The following is a 26,885-nucleotide window of genomic DNA, read 5'->3' on the forward strand; positions in this document are numbered from 1 at the left end:
CTTTCACACACTTTACGAAACTCAGTCGCTAGCTTCTGCAGTTTCTCACCCGAATCAGCCACCAGCGCTGTATTATCAGCGAACAACAACTGACTCATTCCCAAGCTCTCTCATCCACAACAGACTGCATACTTGCTCTTTCTCTCTAAAACTCTTGCATTCACCTCCTTAACAACCCCTTCTATAAACAAATTAAACAACTATGAAGACATCACACACCCCTGCCACAAACCGACATTCACTGAGAACCAATCACATTCCTCTCTTCCTACTCGTACACATGCCTTACATCCTCGATAAAAACTTTTCACTGCTTCTAGCAAGTTGCCACCCACACCATATACTCTTAATACCTTCCACAGAGCATCTCCATCAACTCTATCATATGCCTTCTCCAGATCCATAAATGCTACATATAAATCTATTTGTTATTCTAAGTATTTCTTACATACATTCTTCAAAGCAAACACCTGATCCACATATCCTCTACCACTTCTGAAACCACACTGCTCTTTCCCAATCTGATGCTCTGTACATGCCTTCACCTTCTCAATCAATACCCTCCCATGTAATTTTCCAGGAATACTCAGCAAACTTATACCTCTGTCATTTGAACACTCACCTTTATCTCCTTTGCCTTTGTACAATGGCACTATGCATGCATTCCGCCAATACTCAGGCGCTTCACCATGAGCCATGCATACAGTGAATATCCTCACCAACCAGTCAACAACACAGTCACCCCCTTGCCGGTTTTCATCTTCCACAAAGCTTTCACTACCTCTTCTCCGTTTACCTAACCACTCTCCCTGACCCTTTCACTTCGCACACACCTTGACCAAAACACCCTATATCTGCCACTCTATCATCAAAATACATTCAACAAACCTTCAAAATACTCACTCCATCTCCTTCTCACATCACCACTACTTGTCATTACCTCCACATTAGCTCCCTTCTCCGATATTCCCATTTGTTCTCTTGTCTTGCGTACTTTATTTACCTCCTTCCAAAAAATCTTTTTATTCTCCCAAAAATTTAATGATACTCTCTAACCCCAACTCTCATTTGCCCTCTTTTTCACCTCTTGCACTTTTCTCTTGACCTTCTGCCTCTTTCTTTTATACATCTCCCACTCATTTGCACTATTTCCTTACAAAAATCGACCAAGTGTCTCTCTCTTCTCTTTCACCAATAATCTTACTTCTTCATTCCACCACTCATTACCCTTTCTAAGCTGTCCACCTCCCGCTTTTCTCATGCCACAAGCGTCTTTTGCACAAGCCATCGCTGCTTACCTAAATATATCCCATTCCTCCCCCACTCCCCTTCCGTCCTTTGCTCTCACCTTTTTCCATCCTGCACTCAGTCTCTCTTGGTACTTCCTAACACAAGTCTCCTTACCAAGCTCACTTACTCTTACCATTCTCTTTACCCCAACATTCTCTCTTCTTTTCTGAAAACCTCTACAAATCTTCACCTTCGCCTCCACAAGATAATGATCAGACATCCCTCCAGTTGCACCTCTCAGTACATTAACATCCAAAAGTCTCTCTTTCTCGCGCCTATCAATTAACACGTGATCTAATAACGCTCTCTGGCCTTTTCTCCTACTTACATACGTCTACTTACGTATGTCTCTCTCAGCACACAAATCTACAAGCTCTTCACCATTTCCATTTACAACACTGAACACCCCATGTACACCAATTATTCCCTCAACTGCCACATTACTCACCTTTGCATTCAAATAACCCATCACAAAAACCTGGTCTCGTGCATCAAAACTGCTAACACACTCACTCAGCTGCTCCCAAAACACTTGCTTCTCATGATCTTTCTTCTCATGCCCAGGTGCATAGGCACCAATGATCACCCATCTCTCTCCATCCACTTTCAGTTTTACCCTTATCAATCTGGAGTTTACTTTTTTACACTCTGTCTCATACTCCCACAACTCCTGTTTCAGGAGTAATGCTACTCCTTCCTTTGCTCTTGTCCTCTCACCAACCCCTGACTTTACTCCTATAACATTCCCAAACCACTCTTCCACTTCACACTGAGGTTCGTTTCACTCAGAGCCAAAACATCCAGGTTCCTTTCCTCAAACATACTACCTATCTCTCCTTTTTTCTCATCTTGGTTACATCCACACACATTTAGACACTCCAGTCTGAGCCTTCGAGGAGGATGAGCACTCCCCGCATGACTCCTTCTGTTTCCCCTTTTAGGAAGTTAGAATACTTATATATGTATATATATATATATATATATATATATATATATATATATATATATATATATATATATATATATATATATATATATATATATATATATGTATCATTTAGCTATCTATTTATTTCTAAGACATCAATCAGGGGAACTGATGCTCACATATCAAGGTTGGCCCTACTGGCGAAAAGTGTCACTCATTTTTCAAAGTGAATATCTACCTGCCTCTTTTCACAGTGATATAAAGATTCATAGTTTTATTGTGAATCTTAATAAACAACCATTGAGCTGGACGTTCCCCAGGTCGACAATATTAATACAAAGACTATGTATTCCTTTGGATGTCGTGGCTCTTCGGGCGATCCATAAATGACACAGACAGATGAAGAGGCATGCAAACAGCCAACACAGCTCCCGAGAGAAGAAGCGAAATAATCTTTGTAATAGAGAGGAATAATCAACGGTGAGGCTAAGAGAAAGGAGTTCGGGTTGAGAGGTGAAAAATAAGGAATTGATATGGTGAGTGATATTTACCTGTAATGCTTTGAGAAGTTAGTTGCCGAAGATCCTCACCTGATGTGGGATTAGTATGCAATAAAGAGATGCATTTTCCCTCTGCACAACTTAATATCTGCTCTGAAGAGGAAGACATTAACAACGTAAACAAAATCAGGCAGAGAGCCGTATCAAGGGTAAACATTTTCACTGGGAGATTGATGAATGGGTGGATTCAGCAACAGATTTATGGAGGGAAGAAGCAATACCAGAAGGATCTTTAGCAGATATTAGAAAAATAGTTTCTATAGAATGGAACTTTATATTAGTGATTAATGATAGATTATCCTACATTTATTCAGTCTTCTAAACAGAGCGATACGGGTAAGAGGAGAAAAATTTACCTCGGAGCTCTTGAGGACGAAAAAAAAAGATTCTTTTAAAGAAAATATTAGGTTGTAGCTATATGGATCACAAGGCGAAAATTTTCAACTAGAGTTGCCATCGACGATACAACAGTCGTGATGTAGTAACATGACGAATACCTTGAGGGAACAGAGACCGAAGTTATATGTATCGTGGAGGGGGAGGGAGACAAGGGCGCTGCATCCGGAAAGTGCATTAAGTTAAGGGATCAGATTACGACAGTTGATAAGCCGGATATCTGTCGCAGAGATACTTAGAGCCATCCCTGACATGAGACGGGGCATTAAGAAGCGCATTGTGTGGAGACGTTTACTAAATTGTGGCCGAAAGGAGCAACCGGCGTGAAGTTGTGCGTGGGGTAAGAGCTTTGGTACAGATCCTCAAGTATGGAGAGCATGAGGGCCGCAATCCACCTACTGGCTGTGTGCAGGAATTCATCATTCGTGGTTTAAGTTGGTGTCCCCTGAGTACAAAGCCTCAGCCTGAAAAGGAGAGATGTTACCCTTGGCCTGGGTTGTCTGCTTTCTCAAGTTCGGTACACTTCCCTCATCTGTAGCATCCCTCCCCAGCTAACCCTTCTCCATCTGACCTGACACCAGCCTAGAATCCAAACTCCTCATCAGTCATCTGTGAGGAGAAATATCAGAAACCAAGCTGCCCAGAGTCGTTGAAGGCGTCAGGTATATAGCATCCTCTTTTTCTTCAGCATTTTTCTTTTCCCTTATCATGTCCCGATTTCGTTTGTGAAGCTTTTTTTCATACCATAATGATCTCACTTCCTACCTTATCTTACATAACTCCTACGTTCAATCTTGCACAATCTCTCCCTTTATGCCATGCATGATCCTACACTGGCCATCTATAAACTCATTACACCATCATGCAACATCAACTCATCTGAATTGGCACTTCTGTTGTCTTCTTCAGCCCCATGGAAAAGATCCTCCATGCTTCTCATCTCTGGCCTGGTGGACTACACTCGCTGGATATGTCTCACAGGCTTTCAGGTTTGCTGGACCAACTACGGCCTTTCGTTAAGTCACTCACTACAATGTAGATCTTATGTTACCTTGTTTACAAGATTGCTTTTTCCAGATAGTCTCGATGATTTGAGTTTATGAACGTTTTGTTTTTGCTTTGACTTGTAACTGGTTGAGCGACAGCAGTCACTCGCTAAGCTTTAGAACTGTGCACAGATCTGCGGCCTCGATTCAAATTATCTTTCCTGGTTCACAGTTTACCGATGGACAAATTTTGTTTGACTTCTTAGAATACTCTCTCTCTCTCTCTCTCTCTCTCTCTCTCTCTCTCTCTCTCTCTCTCTCTCTCTCTCTCTCTCTCCCTGCCCAACAATAGATGCTTATTACTCCCATTCAGTCCACTGATGCTGAATTTCCTATTCCTCCAATGTGAATACGTTCTGGAACTTGGCATTAAACTCTTCTCATATATCCTCATTTGTCATAACTTTTCCTCCTGAGTTCTTTCGGTTAACTACTTGATCTTTTCTTTTTGTTGCCGTTGATCAATTTATGAAAGTGTGTGAGGTGATCCTTTGATTTACGATCAGCATTTTTCTTCATACTTCATTTGTTCCTCCCTTCTTATCTTAATATGATCATTCCTGGCCTTCATGTTCCTTTCAAACGCTGCCCGGTTGCTCTGTCGGAATATATATCTTTAAGTCTTTTTACGTGTGCGCTTGCAATTATATACGCGTGTGGTGTGTGTGTGTGTGTGTGTGTGTGTGTGTGTGTGTGTGTGTGTGTGTGCAATTGCATACATGTGTTTTGTATGTGCAGTCGTATACTGTATGTTTTTGTATCCTTGTGTACGTATATATGCGCATGTGTGTGTGTGTGTGTGTGTGTGTGTGTATGTGTGTGTGTGTGTGTGTGTGTGTGTGGTTCTGCATGTGTCTTTGTGTGTGTGTGTGTGTGTGTGTGTGTGTGTGTGTGTGTGTGTGTGTGTGTCTTTAATTACTTCTTGTACTATCAGGGGAGGGATTTCTACATTCGCGGAGCCCCATCTCTTGATCTTTTCCTACAATCATGTAACTTTCAAACTTCTGATTGTTGTCCACATTAGCAATATCATAACACAGTTTATATCATTCATACGCCATTCTTGTACTAATAGAGAACTTCTATACGGTATTAAAAAAATTTTTTGCTGATATTTTATGTTATGGCCACTGGTTGCACTGTCACTAATTCCTTCGAAGAACTGTGTAACGTTGAGGTCATCAAACTGAATCAAAAATTTAAAGGTTGTGATCATGTGAGTACTGTTAGTGTGTGATGGGGAGAGAGTTCTACACTCGTGTTACCCAAGTTCTTAACCTTTTGTATGTACGTGTCATCCTTCATATATCTATATATAAGAAGAAACCGAAGAAGGAGCCAAGTGGGGAGTGCTCATCCTCCTCGGAGGCTCAGGCTGGGATTTTTAGATGTTCTAGGAGAGAAACCTTGATGTTCTAGCTCTGTGTGAAGCAAAGCTCAAAGGTAAAGGGGAAGAGTGGTTTAGAAATGTCTTGGGAGTAACGTTAGGGGTTGGTGAGAGGAGAAGAGCTAAGGGAGGAGTAGAACTACCTCTGAAGCAGGAGTTGTGGGAGTATATGATGACTGTAAGGAAGTAATTTTTAGATTGATGTGGGTAAAACTGAAAGTGGATGGCGTTACATGGGTGATTATCAGCGCTTGTGCACCTGACCGTGAGAAGAAAGATCATAAGAGGCAAGTGTTGTGGGGGCAGTTGAGTGAGTGTGTCTGCAGTTTTGATGTAGGAGACCTGGTGTTCGTGATGGGTGATTTAAGTGCGAGGGTGAGTAATGTGGCAGCTTGGGGTATAATTGTGGGGGGGGGGGAGTCTTTGGGTATTCAGCGTTATGAATGGAAATGGTGAGAGCTTGTGGTGTCGTGTGATGAAAAAGGCTTGGTGATTGGGGTAACCTGGTTTCAAGAGAGGGTCATACACAGGTATACGTATGTGAGTGAGAGAGATGGTCAGCGTGCATAACTGGATTACATCTTAATTGACAAATTTGTAAAAGAGAGACTTTCGGATGTTGATGTTCTGAGAAAGGCAGCTGGAGGAATGCCTGATCACTATCATGTGAAGGCGAAGGTGAGGATTTGTAGAAGTTTTCAGAAAAGAAGAGAGGATGTTGGGGAGAAGATTGGTGAGAGTAAGTAAGCTTGAAAAAGAGACTTTGTAAAAAACTACCAGCATAGTTTGAGTGTAGAATGGCAAAAGGTGAGACAAGATAGAGGAAGGGGAGTGGGTGAGGAATGAGAGGTACTTAGGAAAGTAGTGCTGGCATGTGCAAGGAATGCATCTGACATGCGAAAGGTAGTAGGCAGGCAGAGTAGAAAGGGTAGTGAGTGGTGGGATGAAGAAATAAGGTTGTTAGTGAAAGAAAAAGAGAAGCACTTGGGTGGCACTTAAAGGGAAGAAGTGCAAATGACTGGGGCATGTATAAAAGAAAGCAGGAGGAAGTCGAGAGGAAGGTGCAGGGACTTAAAAAGAGGGCAAATGAGAGTTGAGGTGTGCGAATATCAGTAACCTTGGGGCAGAATTAAAAAAAGTTTTACAAAGAGGTTGATAAAGTGAGAAAAACCAAAGCACATTTAGGTATTTCGGTGAAGGGAGCAAAAAGGTAAGTGATAACAGGTAGAGATGAAGGGAGAAGGAGATGGAATAAGTATTTTGAAGGAGTATTAAATTTTTTGATGATAGAGTGGTAGATGCTAGGCGTCTGGTTCGAGGTGGTATGCGAAGTGATAGAGTCATGGATTGTGGTTTGGTGAAGAAAGAGGAGGTGGTGAGACTCTTGCGTAAGATGAAATGAGTCAAGGCGACTGGAGTGAATGGTATTGCAGTTGAATCTATCAAGAAAGTTTGTGACTGTGCTGTTGATTGGTTGGTAAGGATTTTCAATGTATGCATGGATCATGGATAGGTGCCTGAAGATTGACTTAATGAATGTATAATGCCACTGTATAAGGGCAAGGAGGATAAAAGTAAGTTTTCACACTACAGAGGCATAAGTTTGTTGAGTATACCTGATAAGTTTTACCCATATCAATCTAGAGTTTACTTTCTTGCACTCTATCACATGCTCCCACCATATATATATATATATATATATATATATATATATATATATATATATGGTTCTTGATTCACAAACGTAGTAGCATCACTGGAGGGCGGAAGAACATTCTTGTAACCACAGCAAGGATCACAGTCCGTGCAACTCCATTATGATGGTTCTTCTCATGACGCGACGCTTAAGCTGTGACCATATATATATATATATATATATATATATATATATATATATATATATATATATATATATATATAGTGTGGATGGAGAGAGAAAGAAAGATCATATATATATATATATATTTTTCTTTGTCGCTGTCTCCCGCGTTTGCGAGGTAGCGCAAGGAAACAGACGAAAGAAATGGCCCAACCCACCCCCATACACATGTATATACATACACCTCCACACACGCAAATATACATACCTACACAGCTTTCCATGGTTTACCCCAGACGCTTCACATGACCTGATTCAATCCACTGACAGCACGTCAACCCCGGTATACAACATCGATCCAATTCACTCTATTCCTTGCCCTCCTTTCACCCTTCTGCATGTTCAGGCCCCGATCACACAAAATCTTTTTCACTCCATCTTTCCACCTCCAATTTGGTCTCCCTCTTCTCCTCGTTCCCTCCACCTCCGACACATATATCCTCTTGGTCAATCTTTCCTCACTCATTCTCTCCATGTGCCCAAACCACTTCAAAACACCCTCTTCTGCTCTCTCAACCACGCTCTTTTTATTTCCACACATCTCTCTTACCCTTACGTTACTCACTCGATCAAACCACCTCACACCACACATTGTCCTCAAACATCTCATTTCCAGCACATCCATCCTCCTGCGCACAACTCTATCCATAGCCCACGCCTCGCAACCATGTAACATTGTTGGAACCACTATTCCTTCAAACATACCCATTTTTGCTTTCAGAGATAATGTTCTCGACTTCCACACATTCTTCAAGGCTCCCAGAATTTTCGCCCCCTCCCCCACCCTATGATCCACTTCCGCTTCCATGGTTCCATCCGCTGCCAGATCCACTCCCAGATATCTAAAACACTTTACTTCCTCCAGTTTTTCTCCATTCAAACTTACCTCCCAATTGACTTGGATGGAGAGAGATGAGTGATTATTGGTGCATCTGCACCTGGGCATGAGAAGAAAGATCATGAGAGGCAAGTGTTTTGGGAGCAGCTGAGGAAGTGTGTTAGCAATTTTGATGCACGAGACCGGGTTATCGTGATGGGTGATTTGAATGCAAAGGTGAGTAATGTGGAATAATTGGTGTACATGGGGTGTTCAGTGTTTTAGATGGAAATCGTGAAGAGCTTGTCGATTTATGTGCTGAAAAAGGACTGGTGATTGGGAATACCTGGTTTAAATACAGAGATATGCATAAGTATACGTATGTTAGTAGGAGAGATGGCCAGAGAGCGTTATTGGATTAAGTGATAATTGATAGGCGCGCGAAAGAGAGACTGTTGGATGTTAATGTGCTGATAGGTGCAACTGGAGGGATGTCTGATCATTATCTTGTGGAGGCGAAGGTGAAGATTTGTGGAGGTTTTCAGAAAAGAAGAGAGAATGTTGGGATGAAGAGAGTGGTGAGAGTAAGTGAGCTTGGGAAGGAGACTTGTGTGAGGAAGTACCAGGAGAGACTGAGTACAGAACGGAAAAAGGTGAGAACGAAGGAGTGGTGGGATGAAGAAGTAAGATTATTAGTGAAAGAGAAGAGAGAGGCATTTGGACGATTTTTGCTGGGAAATAATGCAAATGAGTGGGAGATGTATAAAAGAAAGAGGCAGGAGGTCAAGAGAAAGGTGCAAGAGGTGAAAAAGAGGGTAAATGAGAGTTGGGGTGAGAGAGTATCATTAAATTTTAGAGAGAATAAAAAGATGTTTTGGAAGGAGGTAAATAAAGTGCGTAAGATAAGGGAACAAATGGGAACTTCAGTGAAGGGGGCTAATGGGGAGGTGATAACAAGTAGTGGTGATGTGAGAAGGAGATGGAGTGAGTATTTGAATGTTTGTTGAATGTGTTTGATGATAGAGTGGCAGATATAGGGTGTTTTGGTCGAGGTGGTGTGCAAAGTGAGAGGGTTAGGGAGAATGATTTGGTAAACAGAGAAGAGGTAGTATAAGCTTTGCGGAAGATGAAAGCCGGCAAGGCAGCAGGTTTGGATGGTATTGCAGTGGAATTTATTAAAAAAGGGGGTGACTGTATCGTTGACTGGTTAGTAAGGTTATTTGATGTATATATGATTCATGGTGAGGTGCCTGAGGATTGGCGGAATGCTTGCATAGAGCCTTTGTACAAAGGCAAAGGGGATAAAAGTGAGTTCTCAAATTACAGAGGTATAAGTTTGTTGAGTATTCCTGGGAAATTATATGGGAGGGTATTGATTGAGAGGGTGAAGGCATGTACAGAGCATCAGATTGGGGAAGAGCAGTGTGGTTTCAGAAGTGGTAGAGGATGTGTGGATCAGGTGTTTGCTTTGAAGAATGTATGTGAGAAATACTTAGAAAAGCAAATGGATTTGTATGTAGCATTTATGGATCTGGAGAAGGCATATGATAGAGTTGATAGGGAGGCAAGTTGTTAGAAGCAGTGAAAAGTTTTTATCGAGGATGTAAGGCATGTGTACGTATAGGAAGAGAGGAAAGTAATTGGTTCTCAGTGAATGTTGGTTTGCGGCAGGGGTGTGTGATGTCTCCATGGTTGTTTAATATGTTTATGGATGGGGTTGTTAGGGAGGTGAATGCAAGAGTTTTGGAAAGAGGGGCAAGTATGCAGTCTGTTGGGGATGAGAGAGCTTGGGAAGTGAGTCAGTTGTTGCTCGCTGATGATACAGCGCTGGTGGCTGATTCATGTGAGAAACTGCAGAATCTGGTGACTGAGTTTGGTAAAGTGTGTGAAAGAAGAAAGTTAAGAGTAAATGTGAATAAGAGCAAGGTTATTAGGTACAGTAGGGTTGAGGGTCAAGTCAATTGGGAGGTGAGTTTGAATGGAGAAAAACTGGAGGAAGTGAAGTGTTTTAGATATCTGGGAGTGGATCTGGCAGCGGATGGAACCATGGAAGCGGAAGTGGATCATAGGGTGGGGGAGGGGGCGAAAATTCTGGGAGCCTTGAAGAATGTGTGGAAGTCGAGAACATTATCTCGGAAAGCAAAAATGGGTATGTTTGAAGGAATAGTGGTTCCAACAATGTTATATGGTTGCGAGGCGTGGGCTATAGATAGAGTTGTGCGGAGGAGAGTGGATGTGCTGGAAATGAGATGTTTGAGGACAATGTGTGGTGTGAGGTGGTTTGATCGAGTAGGTAATAATAGGGTAAGAGAGATGTGTGGTAATAAAAAGAAAGCAGAAGAGGGTGTTTTGAAATGGTTTGGTCACGTGGAGAGAATGAGTGAGGAAAGATTGACCAAGAGGATATATGTGTCGGAGGTGGAGGGAACGAGGAGAAGTGGGAGACCCAATTGGAGGTGGAAAGATGGAGTAGAAAAGATTTTGAGTGATCGGAGCTTGAACAAGCAGGAAGGTGAAAGGCGTGCAAGGAATAGAGTGAATTGGAACGATATGGTATACCGTGGTCGACGTGCTCTCAATGGATTGAACCAGGGCATGTGAAGCGTCTGGGGTAAACCATGGAAAGTTCTGTGGGACCTGGATGTGGAAAGGGAGCTGTGGTTTCGGTGCATTATTACATGACAGCTAGAGACTGAGAGTGAACGAATGTGGCCTTTGTTGTCTTTTCCTAGCGCTACCTCGCGCACATGCGGGGGGAGGGGGTTGTTATTTCATGTGTGGCGGGGTGGCGATGGGAATGAATAAAGGCAGACAGTATGAATTATGTACATGTGTATATATGTATATGTGTATATATGTATATGTATACGTTGAGATGTATAGGTATGTATATTTGCGTATGTGGACGTGTATGTATATACATGTGTATTTGGGTGGGTTACGCCATTCTTTCGTCTGTTTCCTTGCGCTACCTCGCTAACGCGGGAGACAGCGACAAAGTAAAATAAGTGAAAATATCTATATATATGTGTGTGTGTGTGTGTGTGTGTGTGTGTGTGTGTGTGTGTGTGTGTGTGCAAGTGTGTGTGTGTTAACGTAGGAAATGTTTGAGAGATTGACTTTCATCACTTAGCGCCTAGATTTAGTGCAGTTTTCAGAAGAAAACGAAAAAAAAAGATATTAGGATACTCTGAATCCAGGTTTATGGAAGGATAGACAAGTTATACCTTTATTGTTTTATAAACGCCCTGTCGATTCAGGTTCCGCTTCCCCATTGTAGTGAGGCTGAACATTTTCAATCTTTTTTTTTTTTTACCTTTGTTTTAACTAGATTTTTTGCTGAATATTTTCCTATTAACACAGTGCAATAGTATTTCCTAATTTCTAGCAAACTAAACATTTTTCCTGTGAATGATATACTTTTTTTTGCATAAACTGTACTAGACTGGAGTACTCTCTATGAACAGGGTATAAGAAACACAACACAAAATCATTTTCCTTGTTACTTACACCACCAAGCATCACTATTTTGATGTTAGATGCCTGTAAGTGGTATAAAGATTTCTTGTATCTTTGAAGACATACGGGATACAGGCTTAAAGTAACCTCACACACCTGTTTTATTTTTCCAAAGATCTTTGAATGTCGGTCTGCGGCAGGGTTGTTTAATTTATGGATGGGGTGGTGAGGGAGGTAAATGCAGTTTTGGAGAGAGGGGCGAGTATGCAGTCTGTTGTGGATGAGAGAGGGCTTGGGAAGTTAGTCAATTGTTGTTTGCCGATAATACAGCTCTAGTAGCGGATTCGTGTGAGAAACTGCAGAGGTTGGTGATTGAGTTTGGAAAAGTGTGTAAAAGGAGAACGTTGAGAGTAAATGCGAATAAGAGCAAGGTTGTTAGGTTCAGTAGGGTTGAGGGACAAGTTAACTGGGATGTAAGTTTGAATGGAGAAAAACTGGAGGAAGTGAAGTGTTTTAGATGTCCGCGAGTTGACCTGGCAGTTGACCTCCGACACATATATCCTCTTGGTCAATCTTTCCTCACTCATTCTCTCCATTTGCCCAAACCATTTCAAAACACCCTCTTCTGCTCTCTCAACCACGCTCTTTTTATTTCCACACATCTCTCTTACCCTTACATTACTTATTCGATCAAACCACCTCACACCACTCATTGTCCTCAAACATCTCATTTCCAGCACATCCACCCTCCTGCGCACAACTCTATCCATAGCCCACGCCTCGCAACCGTACAACATTGTTGGAACCACTATTCCTTCAAACATACCCATTTTTGCTTTCCGAGATAATGTTCTCGACTTCCACACATTCTTCAATGCTCCCAGGATTTTCGCCCCCTCCCCCACCCTATGATTCACTTCCGCTTCCATGGTTCCATCCGCTGCCAGATCCACTCCCAGATATCTAAAACACTTTACTTCCTCCAGTTTTTCTCCATTCAAACTTACCTCCCAATTGATTTGACCCTCAACCCTACTGTACCTAATAACCTTGCTCTTATTCACATTTACTCTTAACTTTCTTCTTTCACACACTTTACCAAACTCAGTCACCAGCTTCTACAGTTTCTCACATGAATCAGCCACCAGCGCTGTATCATCAGCGAACAACAACTGACTCACTTCCCAAGCTCTCTCATCCCCAACAGACTTCATACTTGCCCCTCTTTCCAAAACTCTTGCATTTACCTCCCTAACAACCCTATCCATAAACAAATTAAACAACCATGGAGACATCACACACCCCTGCCGCAAACCTACATTCACTGAGAACCAATCACTTTCCTCTCTTCCTACACGTACATATGCCATACATAATCGATAAAAACTTTTCACTGCTTCTAACAACTTGCCTCCCACACCATATTTTCTTAATACCTTCCACTGAGCATCTCTATCAACTCTATCATATGCCTTCTCTAGATCCATAAATGCTACATACAAATCCATTTGCTTTTCTAAGTATTTCTCACATACATTCTTCAAAGCAAACACCTGATCCACACATCCTCTACCACCTATGAAACCACACTGCTCTTCCCCAATCTGATGCTCTGTACATGCCTTCACCCTCTCAATCAATACCCTCCCATATGATTTACCAGGAATACTCAACAAACTTATCCCTCTGTAATTTGAGCACTCACTCTTATCCCCTTTGCCTTTGTACAATGGCACTATGCACGCATTCCGCCAATCCTCAGGCACCTCACCATGAGTCATACATACATTAAATAACCTTACCAACCAGTCATTGATACAGTCATCCCCTTATATATATATATATATATATATATATATATATATATATATATATATATATATATATATATATATATATATATATAGATAGATAGATAGATAGATAGATAGATAGATAGATAGATACATCCTAACCTTTGCTAGGTACCCATTTTATCGATCAGCCCGTAAAGGTGGATGAACAGCTAGGTTGACTGTGGACCGATTGCCGCAAATAGGATTCGATCCTATGTGTTGCATCCTGTACATTATGCACTTTATATATTTTACCGATTAAAAATCTGTCGTTTGTTTGTCACTAATATTTTTGATATAATGGCAAATATAATTAAATTCATGTGATTATGATGAAAATCCCCTTCCATTAGGCCTTCTTCGCAGTATGTACATAAACTGACCATTCCGGGTCCCAAAGCTTTAGTTTAAATGCATTCGAACAATATATATATATATATATATATATATATATATGTATATATATATATATATATATATACATATATATATATATATATATATATATATATATATATATATATATAAAGTTAATGAGTCAATTAATTAATCGTGTCTGTTGAAGTTGATGTAAGAAACTTCACTGAAATGTTTGAGATCTGTTACCACCAGATTTTCAGACATGATTCCTAAATACCATGGGTTTTTTTTTTTTTTTTTGTGTGTGTGTGTGTGTGTGTGTGTGGGAAATGATTTACTGTTAAACAGGAAAAAATAGCTTCCCCTTGTGAATTGTCAAACCTTTTTTTTTTTCACTCACTAATATCCTACAAGCGGGAACAGAGAGCGAAATTTTTGATGCACGAAAAGAAAAAAAATATAACGCATCGCTCCTGTTATTTGACTTAATCACCCCAGCGTCCCAGAGCTCGAGTTAAATGGTCTTTATTTTGTGGCTGGATCGTAGGATATTATGACTCACTATGTAATGTACCAGTCATTGTGCTTTTCACACACACACACACACACACACACACACACGCGCGCGCGCGCGCACGCGGATCTCTGTGGTGTGGTGGTTAACATTGATAATCACAAGTCTTCATGGGCGCACCCGGGTTCAGGCCAACATGGGATCGAATCCTGGATACGGTAGTCGATCGAAAGCCAACCCAGATGTTCATCCTCCCGTCGGAGCTGGTCGATGATTAGGTACCTGGCTTAGGCTGAGGCGTGTGTGTGTGTGTGTGTGTGTGTGTGTGTGTCTGTAAACACATATGAGTAAAGACATGGTATGTGGTACATACGAATGTAAATCTCTCTCTCGTAACACGCAAATAGTAATCACACACACACACATACACACACACACACACACACACACACACACACACACACACACACACACACACAAATATGGGCGTAAAGATATTGGGTATATCGGCAGATGTTGACCCTTCTGCCTCTGATGTGGGTATATCAATAGATGATGTTTGATATAAATATTTTATATGAGAGAGAGAGAGAGAGAGAGAGAGAGAGAGAGAGAGAGAGAGAGAGAGAGAGAGAGAGAGAGAGAGAGAGAGCTCAGTTGGCCCTTGAGTTCACCACAAGGAGGAGGACCGTATCTTGTGTTGTTACTACATATTTCAGTGTTTAAGGAAGGAGCAATTTAGGCGCGTGAGGGCCAGGCGACGTCGTTAGAGGTAATGGCACGAAAACACAATAACAATAAATTCCGGCAGACCTTCAGAACTGGTAGTGCGCACTGGATGTGAGGACGAGAGATGGTGCTGTTATACGGTCAAAATGTTGGGAGTTTTTTATTGATTACACATGATGGATATATCAGTAGATGTTGGCCCCTTCGGCTTCTGATCTGGGTATATCAGCGGATGTTGGCCCCCTCGGCCTCTGATCTGGGTACATCAGTAGATGCTGGCCCCCTCGGCCTCTGATCTGGGTACATCAGTAGATGTTTACCCTCTCGGCCTCTGATCTGGGTAGATCAGTAGATGTTGGACCCCTCGGCCTCTGATCTGGGTATATCAGTGGATGTTGGCCCCCTCGGCCTGTGATCTGGGTATATCAGCAGATGTTGGCCCCCTCGGCCTCTGATCTGGGTATATCAGTGGATGTTGGCCCCCCTCGGCCTCTGATTTGGGTATATCAGCACTTGTTGGCCCCCTCGGCCTCTGATTTGGGTATATCAGTAGATGTTGGCCCCCTCGGCTTCTGATCTAGGTATATCAGTAGATGTTGGCCCCCTCGGCCTCTGATCTGGGTATATCAGTGGATGTTGGCCCCCCTCGGCCTCTGATTTGGGTATATCAGCACTTGTTGGCCCCCTCGGCCTCTGATTTGGGTATATCAGTAGATGTTGGCCCCCTCGGCCTCTGATCTGGGTATATCAGAAGATGCTGGCCCCCTCGGCCTCTGATCTGGGTATATCAGTAGATGTTGGCCCCCTCGGCCTGTGATCTGGGTATATCTGCAGATGTTGTGGTCAGTCTACTCTGTGTTCAACTGTCATTTTCAACCATGTAGTAAACTTGATAGTGATGAGTCCTTTGTGGCAAGCCTGGTAGTAGTGAGTACCTTTTGGTACACATGGTGGTGATGAGTATCTTTTGGTGCACCTGGTAGTATTGAGTACCTTTTGGTACACCCGGTAGTGGTGAGTACCTTTTGGTGCACCTGGTAGTAGAGAGTACCTTTTGGTACACTTGGTAGTGGTGAGTACCTTGTGGTGCACCTGGTCGTAGTGAGTACCTTTTGGTACACATGGTAATGGTGAGTACCTTGTGGTACACTTGGTATGGATGAGTACCTTTTGGTACACCATGTTGTGGTGAGTGCCTTGTGTGACGACATTCATCCTGTGTGTATCCTCTTGACTGTTGATAATATCAGTATCTATTCTTCATAGTTATTATCTTCTCTGTTGGGGCACATTGAAGAAACATATGGAGACCGTGAGATATCTCCATGCTATCTCCACTATTCTATGAAGGTCATTGTGCTATCTTTAACCACTGGATATCCTTATGATATCTCCACTATCTTTTATCAAAATTCTAATTCTCTGTTTTAATGAATCCTATTTTTTTTTTTAGTCTTTTGTATCTTTCTTTTATCATCATCTATATCTCCACTTTGTATCTTTTCTTTATCACCCTCTGTATATTTTTCTGTATTGCCATCTACATCACTGTTTGTATCTTTTCTGTATCACCATCTGTATCCTTTCTCTATCAAGTCTCTCTTTCCTCTCTTGAACAACCCTTATTTCCTTTGATGTCATTTCCAGTCCTTCACAAAGTCCATCATGTGGTTTATTCTAGGTAACACTTTCCTTATTCCTTTACATGATCATAAGAAAAGATCTATGACTTTCATTGTGTACAATTGTCTCTCCTAATCTGTAACTCTGACATCGAATATGGTAATCTTGTTTTCCTGTGTTCTCTGTACCAGCCGTGATGTTTCTGTAATTCAGAATTCACTTTTGATTATCACATGATGACTCCTCTCAACTGTCGATATTCAACTCACTGTAAGAACCAGATGTTAGGCTGAGTGAGAGATTATCTGCACCTCTTACCGTCGTCAACTCCATTACGTGGTGACAGAGAAACTTTTACACTCCAGAAATTCAAACTTCCAGCCATTCCCACCTCCATGTGAATTGCAGCCTTTTTTTTCCAGTATTTTTCCTTGTGATTAAACTCTATATTATGAGAATTTAGCTTCAGCTAAGCAAGGCTAGTCTTGGCAGACCCACGTACCATCCTCATTACACCTTCTGTGTTTATTGTATGTATTTCCTCGAGTTCCTCAGCTCCACTTGATGGGGTTTTTGCACAGAAGACAGTGAAGTAATCCTTGCTTAAGCCTACTCTTCTCTGTTAAATAATCAAATATTCGCTTCTTCGAATAATGTCTCTTGATTTCTATTCTAAGCAAAGCTTCTTTTCACCTCCTTGTTCACTTCCTCTTATTCTCAGTCTTCAATAGTTTTTATAGGAAGGGTAATTCTCCTTGTATTTCAGTATTATGTTCCAGTGCTCAAAAAATATATTGGCATAACTTTTCTTCATTCTGCCAAATATTTCTGATTCCTAAACTGTCAGGTCTCGTAGAGTATTGAACACTCTTCCATACTAGTACCAGTCCTTTTTGCGTACTGTGTTTCTCTTGAGGATTGTACACCCATTTCTAACCAATGATCTACTTTCCAGCTCTTTCATTCATTTTCTTTCTCTTTTGTACATTATAAGTTATTTTCTGTCCTACATATTCGTCCCACCTCCTCTTACATACCGGGGGCTACCTCTGCGGACTGCTATCCTGACCTTAAGGGTCGGCTCAGAGGTCAGGCCAGGGTAAAGGTCGAGCTGTCATGTTCAGGGGTCGTGCTGTCGTGTTCAGGGGTCGTGCTAGCGTGCTCAGGGGTCGTGCCGTCTTAGTCTGGGGTTGTGCTGTCATGCTCAGGGGTCGTGCTATCGTGCTCAGGGGTCGTGCTGTCGTGCTCAGGGGTCGTGCCGTCTTGGTCTGGGGTTGTGCCGTCGTGCTCAGGGGTCGTGCTATCGTGCTCAGAGGTCATGCCGTCTTGGTCTGAGGTCGTGCCGTCGTGCTCAGGGCTCGTGCTATCGTGCTCAGAGGAGTTAGATTCTCGAAATAGGACTCAATTTCCTCCTGCAACGTGGAAAATCTTCCAAAATCGTGGAGCAACCCAGCTGCCTTCCGCTCTTAGGTCGTTATCTTGTGTGTGTGTGTGTGTGTGTGTGTGTGTGTGTGTGTGTGTGTGTTTTCCCATTTCTTTTTCCATGGCTTCATCGTTGCTTAGATGGCTATATCTATCTTAAGTCACGTCCAATTTACACCAAAGCTTGTCATGATGCTAGGAAAATATAAACACACAGTTACGAAACCGGAACCTCTCTCCTAGCCTGGCTGTTAAACCAGAAGGTGTAGAAGAGATGGCTTCAACTTGTTTAATGAGAGAGATTCTTCGTAGCTCTACATATAGACGTCATTTACTTTTATGTTTAACGACTATATACATCTGCTCTTGCCAAGAAACAGTTTCAAAGTGTCTTGATTTTTACAGATAAATGGAAAAGCTTGTTATTTGAGTGCTTGTTGAATTTGGCTTGCAAAATAATCTGAAAAACCAAAGTCAACTCATAATCGTTTTTAGTAATGATATTGATATGCTAATGATAATAATGATAATAATAATGATAATAATGATAATGATGATAATAATAATGATAATAATAATAATAATGATAATGATGATAATGATACTAACGATGATGATGATGATGATGATAATAATAATAATAATAATAATAATAATAATAATAATAATAATAATAATGATAATAATAATAATGATAATGATAATGATAATGATAATAATGACAATGACAATAATAAGTGCCACATATGCCACATGACAGTATAAAACCCCAGGTTACGCTTAGTATACTTAAGTAGCCATAAAGAGGCAGTGTGTTTCCCCTGAACATAAGTCCAGAGAGGAGGACTTGCAAGGAGTTTTCTCAAAAATTACGATCCTCTGTTGTTTCTCATTCCATTATCTTTATGCCCGGTGGAGGTAGAAAGAGCCAGTGAGCTTCCGCGTACATTCTGTTCCCTCATCATAGATTTGTGACTGTACATAATTCATTATGTTTCTGTTGCGAAAGGGTTAATTTACTCTGATAATGAGCCATGCTACCCAAGCCTACCTGACTTGAGGTGTTGCCTGTTAACGTACGAGTTAAGTTGGAAACGGTATGAATAAAGAAAATAAAGAAAACGATGTGAATTAAAAGAAAAGAAAAAAGAAAACGAAAAATGAGAAAGAACGAAAGAAAAGAAAAATAAGACTAATTGGGAAAACTTGGAAGCTCAATTGACTTAAATGTGATGCAGCTGCTGAAGTCAAATTACTTGTCTTCGAAAATTTGGACAGTAACAGTACGTTCCCCAGTCAGTTTTGTCCTTTCTTCAAGGAATAGGTTAACGTTCTTATATTCATTGAAGTATTTTATTGCCAACATTTAGATTGTCACTTTTATAGGTAGGACTTAGCAGTAATAGCAAAAATATGGTAATGTAAGATTTATCTCTTTTCACACTGAGTTTAGAATACGTTTAGTTATTGGTTGGATTATATATATATATATATATATATATATATATATATATATATATATATATATATATATATATATATATATATATATATATTTTTTTTTTTTTCCTTGTGCTTTTGATGAATTACTATTTCAAACCTGTTTTTGTAAGGGCATATGTGTGCATGTTTGTTTGTTTATGTGAGATTACTGACTTGTAATTGGCTATCTTAATTACCTAACCGTACGGTATGGGGAGGACCATCTGCACTCGTGGGTTTCCATCTTCTGAACCTTCTTTACCGTCATATAACTTTTCAAACTTCTGTATATTGCTCCCATCCACAATTCATCCCTCTGTTTATTCTGTTCCCACACTCCTGCTGTGCTAAAACAGTAATTACATTTTGTTTCTGTTGGGTTCGATCCTAAATTTCAAGTTATGGCCTCTCGTTGTTTAATCAATTCATCTTTCGAAAAACTGTACACTTTTGAACGAATAGAAGGAAGGAAGGTAGCAACAACACGGCGGACGGAGAGGGATGGCAAAAGAGAGCTGATGCAGGAGAGTTGACATGGTGGAAGGTTTCTGATCTCATTTAGGCTAAGAGGGAGGCGGGAGAAGACCCATCCCAGATATGTGAGCAGTACTTTATACTGGGGCGAGTTAAACCTCTGTAGACAAAGGAAATGAATACTACACCTCTACAATAATCCCAAATTTTGAGAACCAGATTTTGTAGTGTTCATTGTGTGGGGTCCAGAGGAGTAGAGGATTTGCCCATAATGTATTTTTCATGCAGGATTGAACTGTTGCGTCTTGATATGATGCAGTGGGAAACGAGTGAGATTTAGCAAGAAGTATACTGAGAAACTGGGTTTTTCCATTGTTGAATTTGACCAGGTTAATGATTCATTCCGAGATGCTGTGAGGTCCAAGTTAAGAGAGGAAGTATGTTCAGTACGAGAGAAAGAGCGAGCGTTAGAGGGAGGAGGGAAGGTAAGGTAAGCTGAAGCATGTAGACTGGGATCATAGATGATGGAGATAAGAGAGTTGTCGACAGGACAGAGCATCAAGAGTTAGGATAAGAGGGAGAAATAGCCCCATGACCGACTACGGTAGTGGAGTGATCAGAGAGAAAGGTACGCATCCGAGTAGTGCAGCTAAAGGAAGTAGTGTAATAAGAGAAGACTTATGTCACACTCTGTCAAAATGCTTTGGAGATGTCCAAGGCCATACCAAAAGCGTTACTTAAGTCCCTAAGAAAGGAGAACCTGAGGTGGGTCACATATGCGAGATGATCAACAGTAGACCTAGCACCGTGAAAGCCTTACTGGTGACCTGAAGAAGGGTAATAGAATTTTAGGTTTAAGAAAGTGAAAGTTTGGGAGAGTTTCAAAAATTCTAGAGACAGCCGAAGTAAAAGTGAGAAGGTGATCGTTCGAGAGTTTAGAACAGTCTCCTTTCTTAGAGATGGACTGCACCAAAGCGTGCTACTAAGAAGGGAAAGTCTGGGTTTTTATGAGGGTTGAAACAGGCGAGCAAGGATCGGCGTTACATCGGAGGCACTCACCTTTAGGAAAAAAGAGGGTTCTGCTTTATTCATTTCCCTGACCTATCGCCACTATCGCCATCCACTGTGTGTGTGAGTGTGTGTGTGTGTGTGTGTGTGTGTGTGTGTGTGTGTGTGTGTGTGTGCGTGTGTTCTAATGCAGGGCTAAGAACATCTTCATTAGCACTTGTCAACCTTAATTTGTCTTCATCTTTTTTTGCTTGTGTACTCTTCCCTGTCATCCACAGTTTTCGATATAAATCTCACGTCTCTTCCTCAACCACCTTCCTTTTAACTGCTCCATCCCCGTCCCTCGCGTCCTTTTGATCTTCCCCTCTTCCTCTCATTCCCCAGTTTACCAAGCACCATCGAAAACCAACCAGAAATTTGAGCAACACATGAGTTGTCCGTACCTCCGCGCGTGCGGACCAGGGCTTGCATGCGTGCGTGCGTGCGTGCGTGTGGCCAATTCCCGAAATCGTCGTGAATTTGGGTCACGTCGGTTCCTTTAGCATTTTCGAACCGTAAGTGGCGTTCATTTTGCCCAGAATCAAAAACTTGGCTCAGTCATTTCAACAGCACAGAATGGACGCCCAATTTGTATGCTGCCGGAACGAGTCTTGGAGCTGGAGGGAGTGGGTGGGTTTAGAGTGGCAGGAGAGGAGGGATTGGAGGGGGAGGGAGCACTAGGAGACTAGGAGAGGCTAGAGAGGAAGAGTAGAGGAGAGGATAGGAGATGCTGGGAGGGAAGGATGGAGGGATACAGTGGGAGAGTTGGAGTGGCTGGAAAGAAAGTGTATAGGAGAGAATGGCAGAGGCTGGAAGGGAAGGATAGGTGTGTGTGTGTGTGTGTGGTGGTGGGGGGGGGGGGGTGTTGATGGAGTGGGAGAGGAAGGGTAGAGGGGAGAGTGGATAAGGCTAAATATGAAGGATGGAAGGGAGACTGGAGGGTGGAAAAGAGCAGGAGGAGGGAGAAGATGCTGTGGCAGATATTGGAGAAGGAGTGGTTACTGGAGATGGTGTATGTGTAGGAACTTGGTATTGGAGTCTAGAGTATGAGGAAGTACTGGAAGCTGGAGGATGCATGGGTACTGTATATAGTTGAGTGCTGGGGGCTAGAATATGGGTAGGTACCGGGGGCTGGAGTATGGGTAGGTACTGTGGGCTGGAGGCCAAGGTACGGCTGGGTACTTTGGGGAAAGATAAACAAAAGGGTTGTGATGTTGGGAGAGACAGACATCGGATGTACACTCTAATCAAGCAATCGACAGTAAAATATTATGGCATCTCCGGCCATGTTATAACCATTGCCTGGGAGCGTGTTGAAAAGTTTCATTAACGCTGATTGAAATACAAGAGATTAACGACAAAAGCTTTTTATTTCTGGGTTAAACCTGACCTATATCTGAAGGCTGGAAAATAGTCATCAGAAATTTCGTGACATTATTTCGGGTTGTGGAAAAACAGTCTTAGTATCAAAGTTTGATAAACATTCGTTGGTTATGGTGGAAAAAAAAGACTGCACTCTTTAGTTCAGTTTAATCCCGAAAAATGACAATCAGATCACAAGCTTCTTATAGCCATAGAGTAGAGGATGTGTTAAATGACATCATTGTGCAAAATTCGGTGAACGCTGGAAAAAGTATGAGTAAGTAATGGGAAAAAAGAAAGGAGGAAAGAGAATGTCTTGTTAGTTATCTTTGACACCAGAGAATAGTCGAAATGGCTCGAATCAAAAATTTATCATAAACATTATATGGATCAGCGTTCCGTCACACTTGATTGAGACTGTTAGGAAAAATAGTCCAAAATATGCAGGCTTTATCTTTTTTTTTTGGGGGGGGGGAGGGTTTGTTCGACCCATACCTCTCCCTAGACCATTTTAAAACACATAAATCAGAAAAGATATAAATAAGAAAATGAGGCTGGGTGTACTGAACCAAGGGCATGGCTACCGAATCTCAAAATGATAGGCACTAGGATGAAAAAACGTCACGTAGAACATTTGTTTGCTGAGAAGAAGAAATAAGAAAAGAAGATGAAGAACTAAAACCAAGTCTGGCTCCAGGAACATAATAATGGGAAGGAAATTAAAAATGCGAATTGCACTGCATATAGGAAGGGAAAAGGGTGGGCCGTTTTGATACCTGCTTCTTTCCCTACACGTCGAAGCTTTGGAACGCTATACCTTCTCATGACTTCCCCAATAACTATGACCCGGCACATTCCAAAAGACAGTTTTTTCACCTTCTCAAAAATTCGTAAATACTTTCCCTTGTCTTTTCTTTTTCCGCTTCATAATTCTCTCTGTATTTCAGTTAAGGCCCGACCTTAATGTCGACTTTTGTCCGTGACTGGAGTCTTCAACATAAAAAAAAGATAAAGATATTAATGGGTAGCCTGGGATAAACGATGGATAGAAAAGAAACAAAGGTTTGGGAGAGTAAAGAATTGTCTTGACAATAATGAAAACTATATGAAAGAGGAATAATCGGCGAGACGGGGCTACACAGAGAGGAGCCAACTGTCCAAGACTGGCAGAAAGAGGTTCTGCATGCATAATAAAGAGGCTGTGAATACAGACATTGTAAATCAGGAATAAAGGGTTGGGAGGCGTACGAGAGCAGGAAAGATCTCAGAATAATGACACGACATACAGGACTGTGGACGCAATAGTAAAGATGATTACTGAAGAAAACGTAAGAACCTTTTAAGAAAATGATAAAGTGTACACAGAATAACAAAGTGTGGGAATTCAAGATAATCAAGATGAATGAGAATGAAATTGAGGGAATATAGAGACGTGAAATAAGTGCTGTTGGTCGGGGGAACTATGAGGCCGTGCACTAGAAATTGTTGTGGCAGTATGCAGGAAATTGTTAGTTTAGAATTTGTTGATGAGGAGCCGCGCAGTTGAAGTCGTTAGTTTCGAAGCATAGAAAAAAATATATATATGTGATAGAAAAAAGAAGAAGAAAAAATAAAATCGTCGAAGGGTGAAGGAAGGGAAAATTACTGGAGGGAGGAGCACAGAGAAATTTGTTTTGCGGGAGAGAGGGGAAGTTGCTGGTGGGGAGAAGGAAAAGAAAAAGTTTTGGTAGGGAATATAAAGGGAAATCTTTGATGGGGGAGAAAGTGAAATAAAGAAATTGTTAAATGATAGAAAACGGGAAGGCAATAGAGGCAAGAATTATAAGAAAAATTGGCTGGAGAAGAAGAGGGAAATTGATAGTAGGTAGAAGGCGGTGGAACGGATGGCAAGATGCAAGGAAAGGATAAGTAACGGGTTCAGGAAGAAACTAGCACAGGCAAGACTGCTGAAGAAAATGGATGTTATCGATGTCAGAACAAAATAAAAAGAAACTGACTTTTCTCCTTTCTTTCTCTTCAACTTTTTTCTTTCACCCGAGATGGCCTTAACTGAGGACATGTTAGGTGGCCGCGCTATATCGGTGTATATATATATATATATATATATATATATATATATATATATATATATATATATATATATATATATATATATATATATATATATATCCCTGGGGATAGGGGAGAAAGAATACTTCCCACGTATTCCCTGCGTGTCGTAGAAGGCGACTAAAAGGGAAGGGAGCGGGGGGCTGGAAATCCTCCCCTCTCTTTTTTTTTTTTTTTTTTTTTTTTTTTTTTCCAAAAGAAGGAACAGAGAAGGGGGCCAGGTGAGGATATTCCCTCAAAGGCCCAGTCCTCTGTTCTTAGCGCTACCTCGCTAATGCGGGAAATGGCGAATAGTATGAAAAAAAAAAAAAAAAAATATATATATATATATATATATATATGTATATATATATATATATATATATATATACATATATATATATATATATACAGAGAGAGAGAGAGAGAGAGGGAGGAATGAACATATGTAAAAGTGAGAGGGTGGAAGGTGTGGTTCTGCGAGAGTTTTGAAACTTGGGATTGTATATGTGAGAACCTGGCGGTATTTGGACGCACGGTTGTATTGATGTGCTCATACGTACATATTTTCATGGGTTGGCATATAAATGTGTGGGTATATTAGCGGACAGGTGTTAAAGTATGTGTGTGTGTATGTATTTCACCATGTAGGTACGTGGCCCAGTGAGTGTGTGAGTGCATTAGAGTGTAGGTGTGTAGGTGTAAGGCAGTAGGTGGGAGTCGTAGCGGATATGTGGGAAATGCTTTAATGTTTCTAGCGTTGTTGACATCTGTCTGGATGCAGGAGTTCACCCAGTGTGGTACATGTGTGTCTTATCCTAGGTGTCACACAGACCCATATCAGTTATGACACATACGACTTCCAGTAGAGGTCTGTTGCTGCCAGTCTTCCAGGGCAACTGGTGACCATACACTCTCTTCTGTTCATATAAGATGTTACCTGCCCATAACTTTCCAGTATTCACACAAAGCTACCTGCCTTCCAGTCCATACATAAAACTATGTTCTTTCCAGTCCTTATCTAATGCTACTCACCTTCCAGTCCTTATCTAAAGTTGCCCACCTCACAGTCCTTATCTAACTCTCTAACGCCAACCACCTTCCAGTCCCTATCCAATGCTATCCTGTCTTTATTAACCGTTACCCACTTTCAATTCATATCTAACACTAGCCAACTTCCATTGGCCTTTCTAATGTTACCTGCCTTCCATTTGCTTATCAAATGTTACCTACCTTCAACTCACCTAGCTAACGCTACCCACCTTCCAATCTTCATCTAACGCTACACACCTTCCAATCTTTATCTAACGCTACCCACCTTCCAATCTTTATCTGAGCCAATCCACTTTTCTGTCCAATACTTGGGGCTACCCTCCTTCTGCTCCATAACTGACGTCGACCGCCTTCCATTCCAGTTCGAACGCCACCCCCTCAGGGCCCACTCCATTTATACTGTCATCCAATTTCCATGCCAGGTCTCATCGCTCGTGTCTTTCATTTCATGGGCTTCCCATTTCATTTGTGATCGCATTGTGTTTATTATTCTGTCCACAGTCGTCTGTCTGTGACGCCATCACCAGTTGCCCCTCGTGTTATTTGCCTCCTGTCCTCACCCCCCTCAGAGCGAAGATGCTAGAAATACAGGGATAAAGAGAAGGAAGAGAATGGAAGATAGAGGATAGTGGATAAAGGTGCGAGAGACGGGAGAGGAAGAAGACAGAGGAGACGAGGGAGGATGGGAGTATGTGTGTGATGAAGCTTTCATGTCGTGGCTCCATCTGTGAAGGAAAAGACGTTAATGCTACATAAAAGCAATATAACGAGAAGACGCGGTGGAGGGGTAGACTGTGAGGGGAAAATGGACGAGTCGGAGGGGAAACTGTCGTATATTGTGCTGTAACGTTGGTGGCGTCACATTAGTGCTCCCCTCTGCCGGCCACCCCGGGCGATCCTCTGTCTCCCCTCTTCTTCATCCCTCTCTCATACTCCTTGTGCTTCTGACCCCAGGTTCTCCCCCACTCTAGCCCTGTCTCCAGTCACTATAAACCCATCTCTAATTCTTCCTGTTCCACCTTTCATTCCTTATCTTCTCATCCGTGCTACTCCTCTCCCCGTTCTTTCTCCTTCCCTCGTCTCCCTTCTCCCTCTTCTTTCTCCCTCCTTCTCTCCCCTCTCCCTCGCACTTGG

This window comes from Panulirus ornatus, chromosome 12 (genome assembly GCF_036320965.1).
Source record: "Panulirus ornatus isolate Po-2019 chromosome 12, ASM3632096v1, whole genome shotgun sequence".
Classification (NCBI taxonomy): domain Eukaryota; kingdom Metazoa; phylum Arthropoda; class Malacostraca; order Decapoda; family Palinuridae; genus Panulirus; species Panulirus ornatus.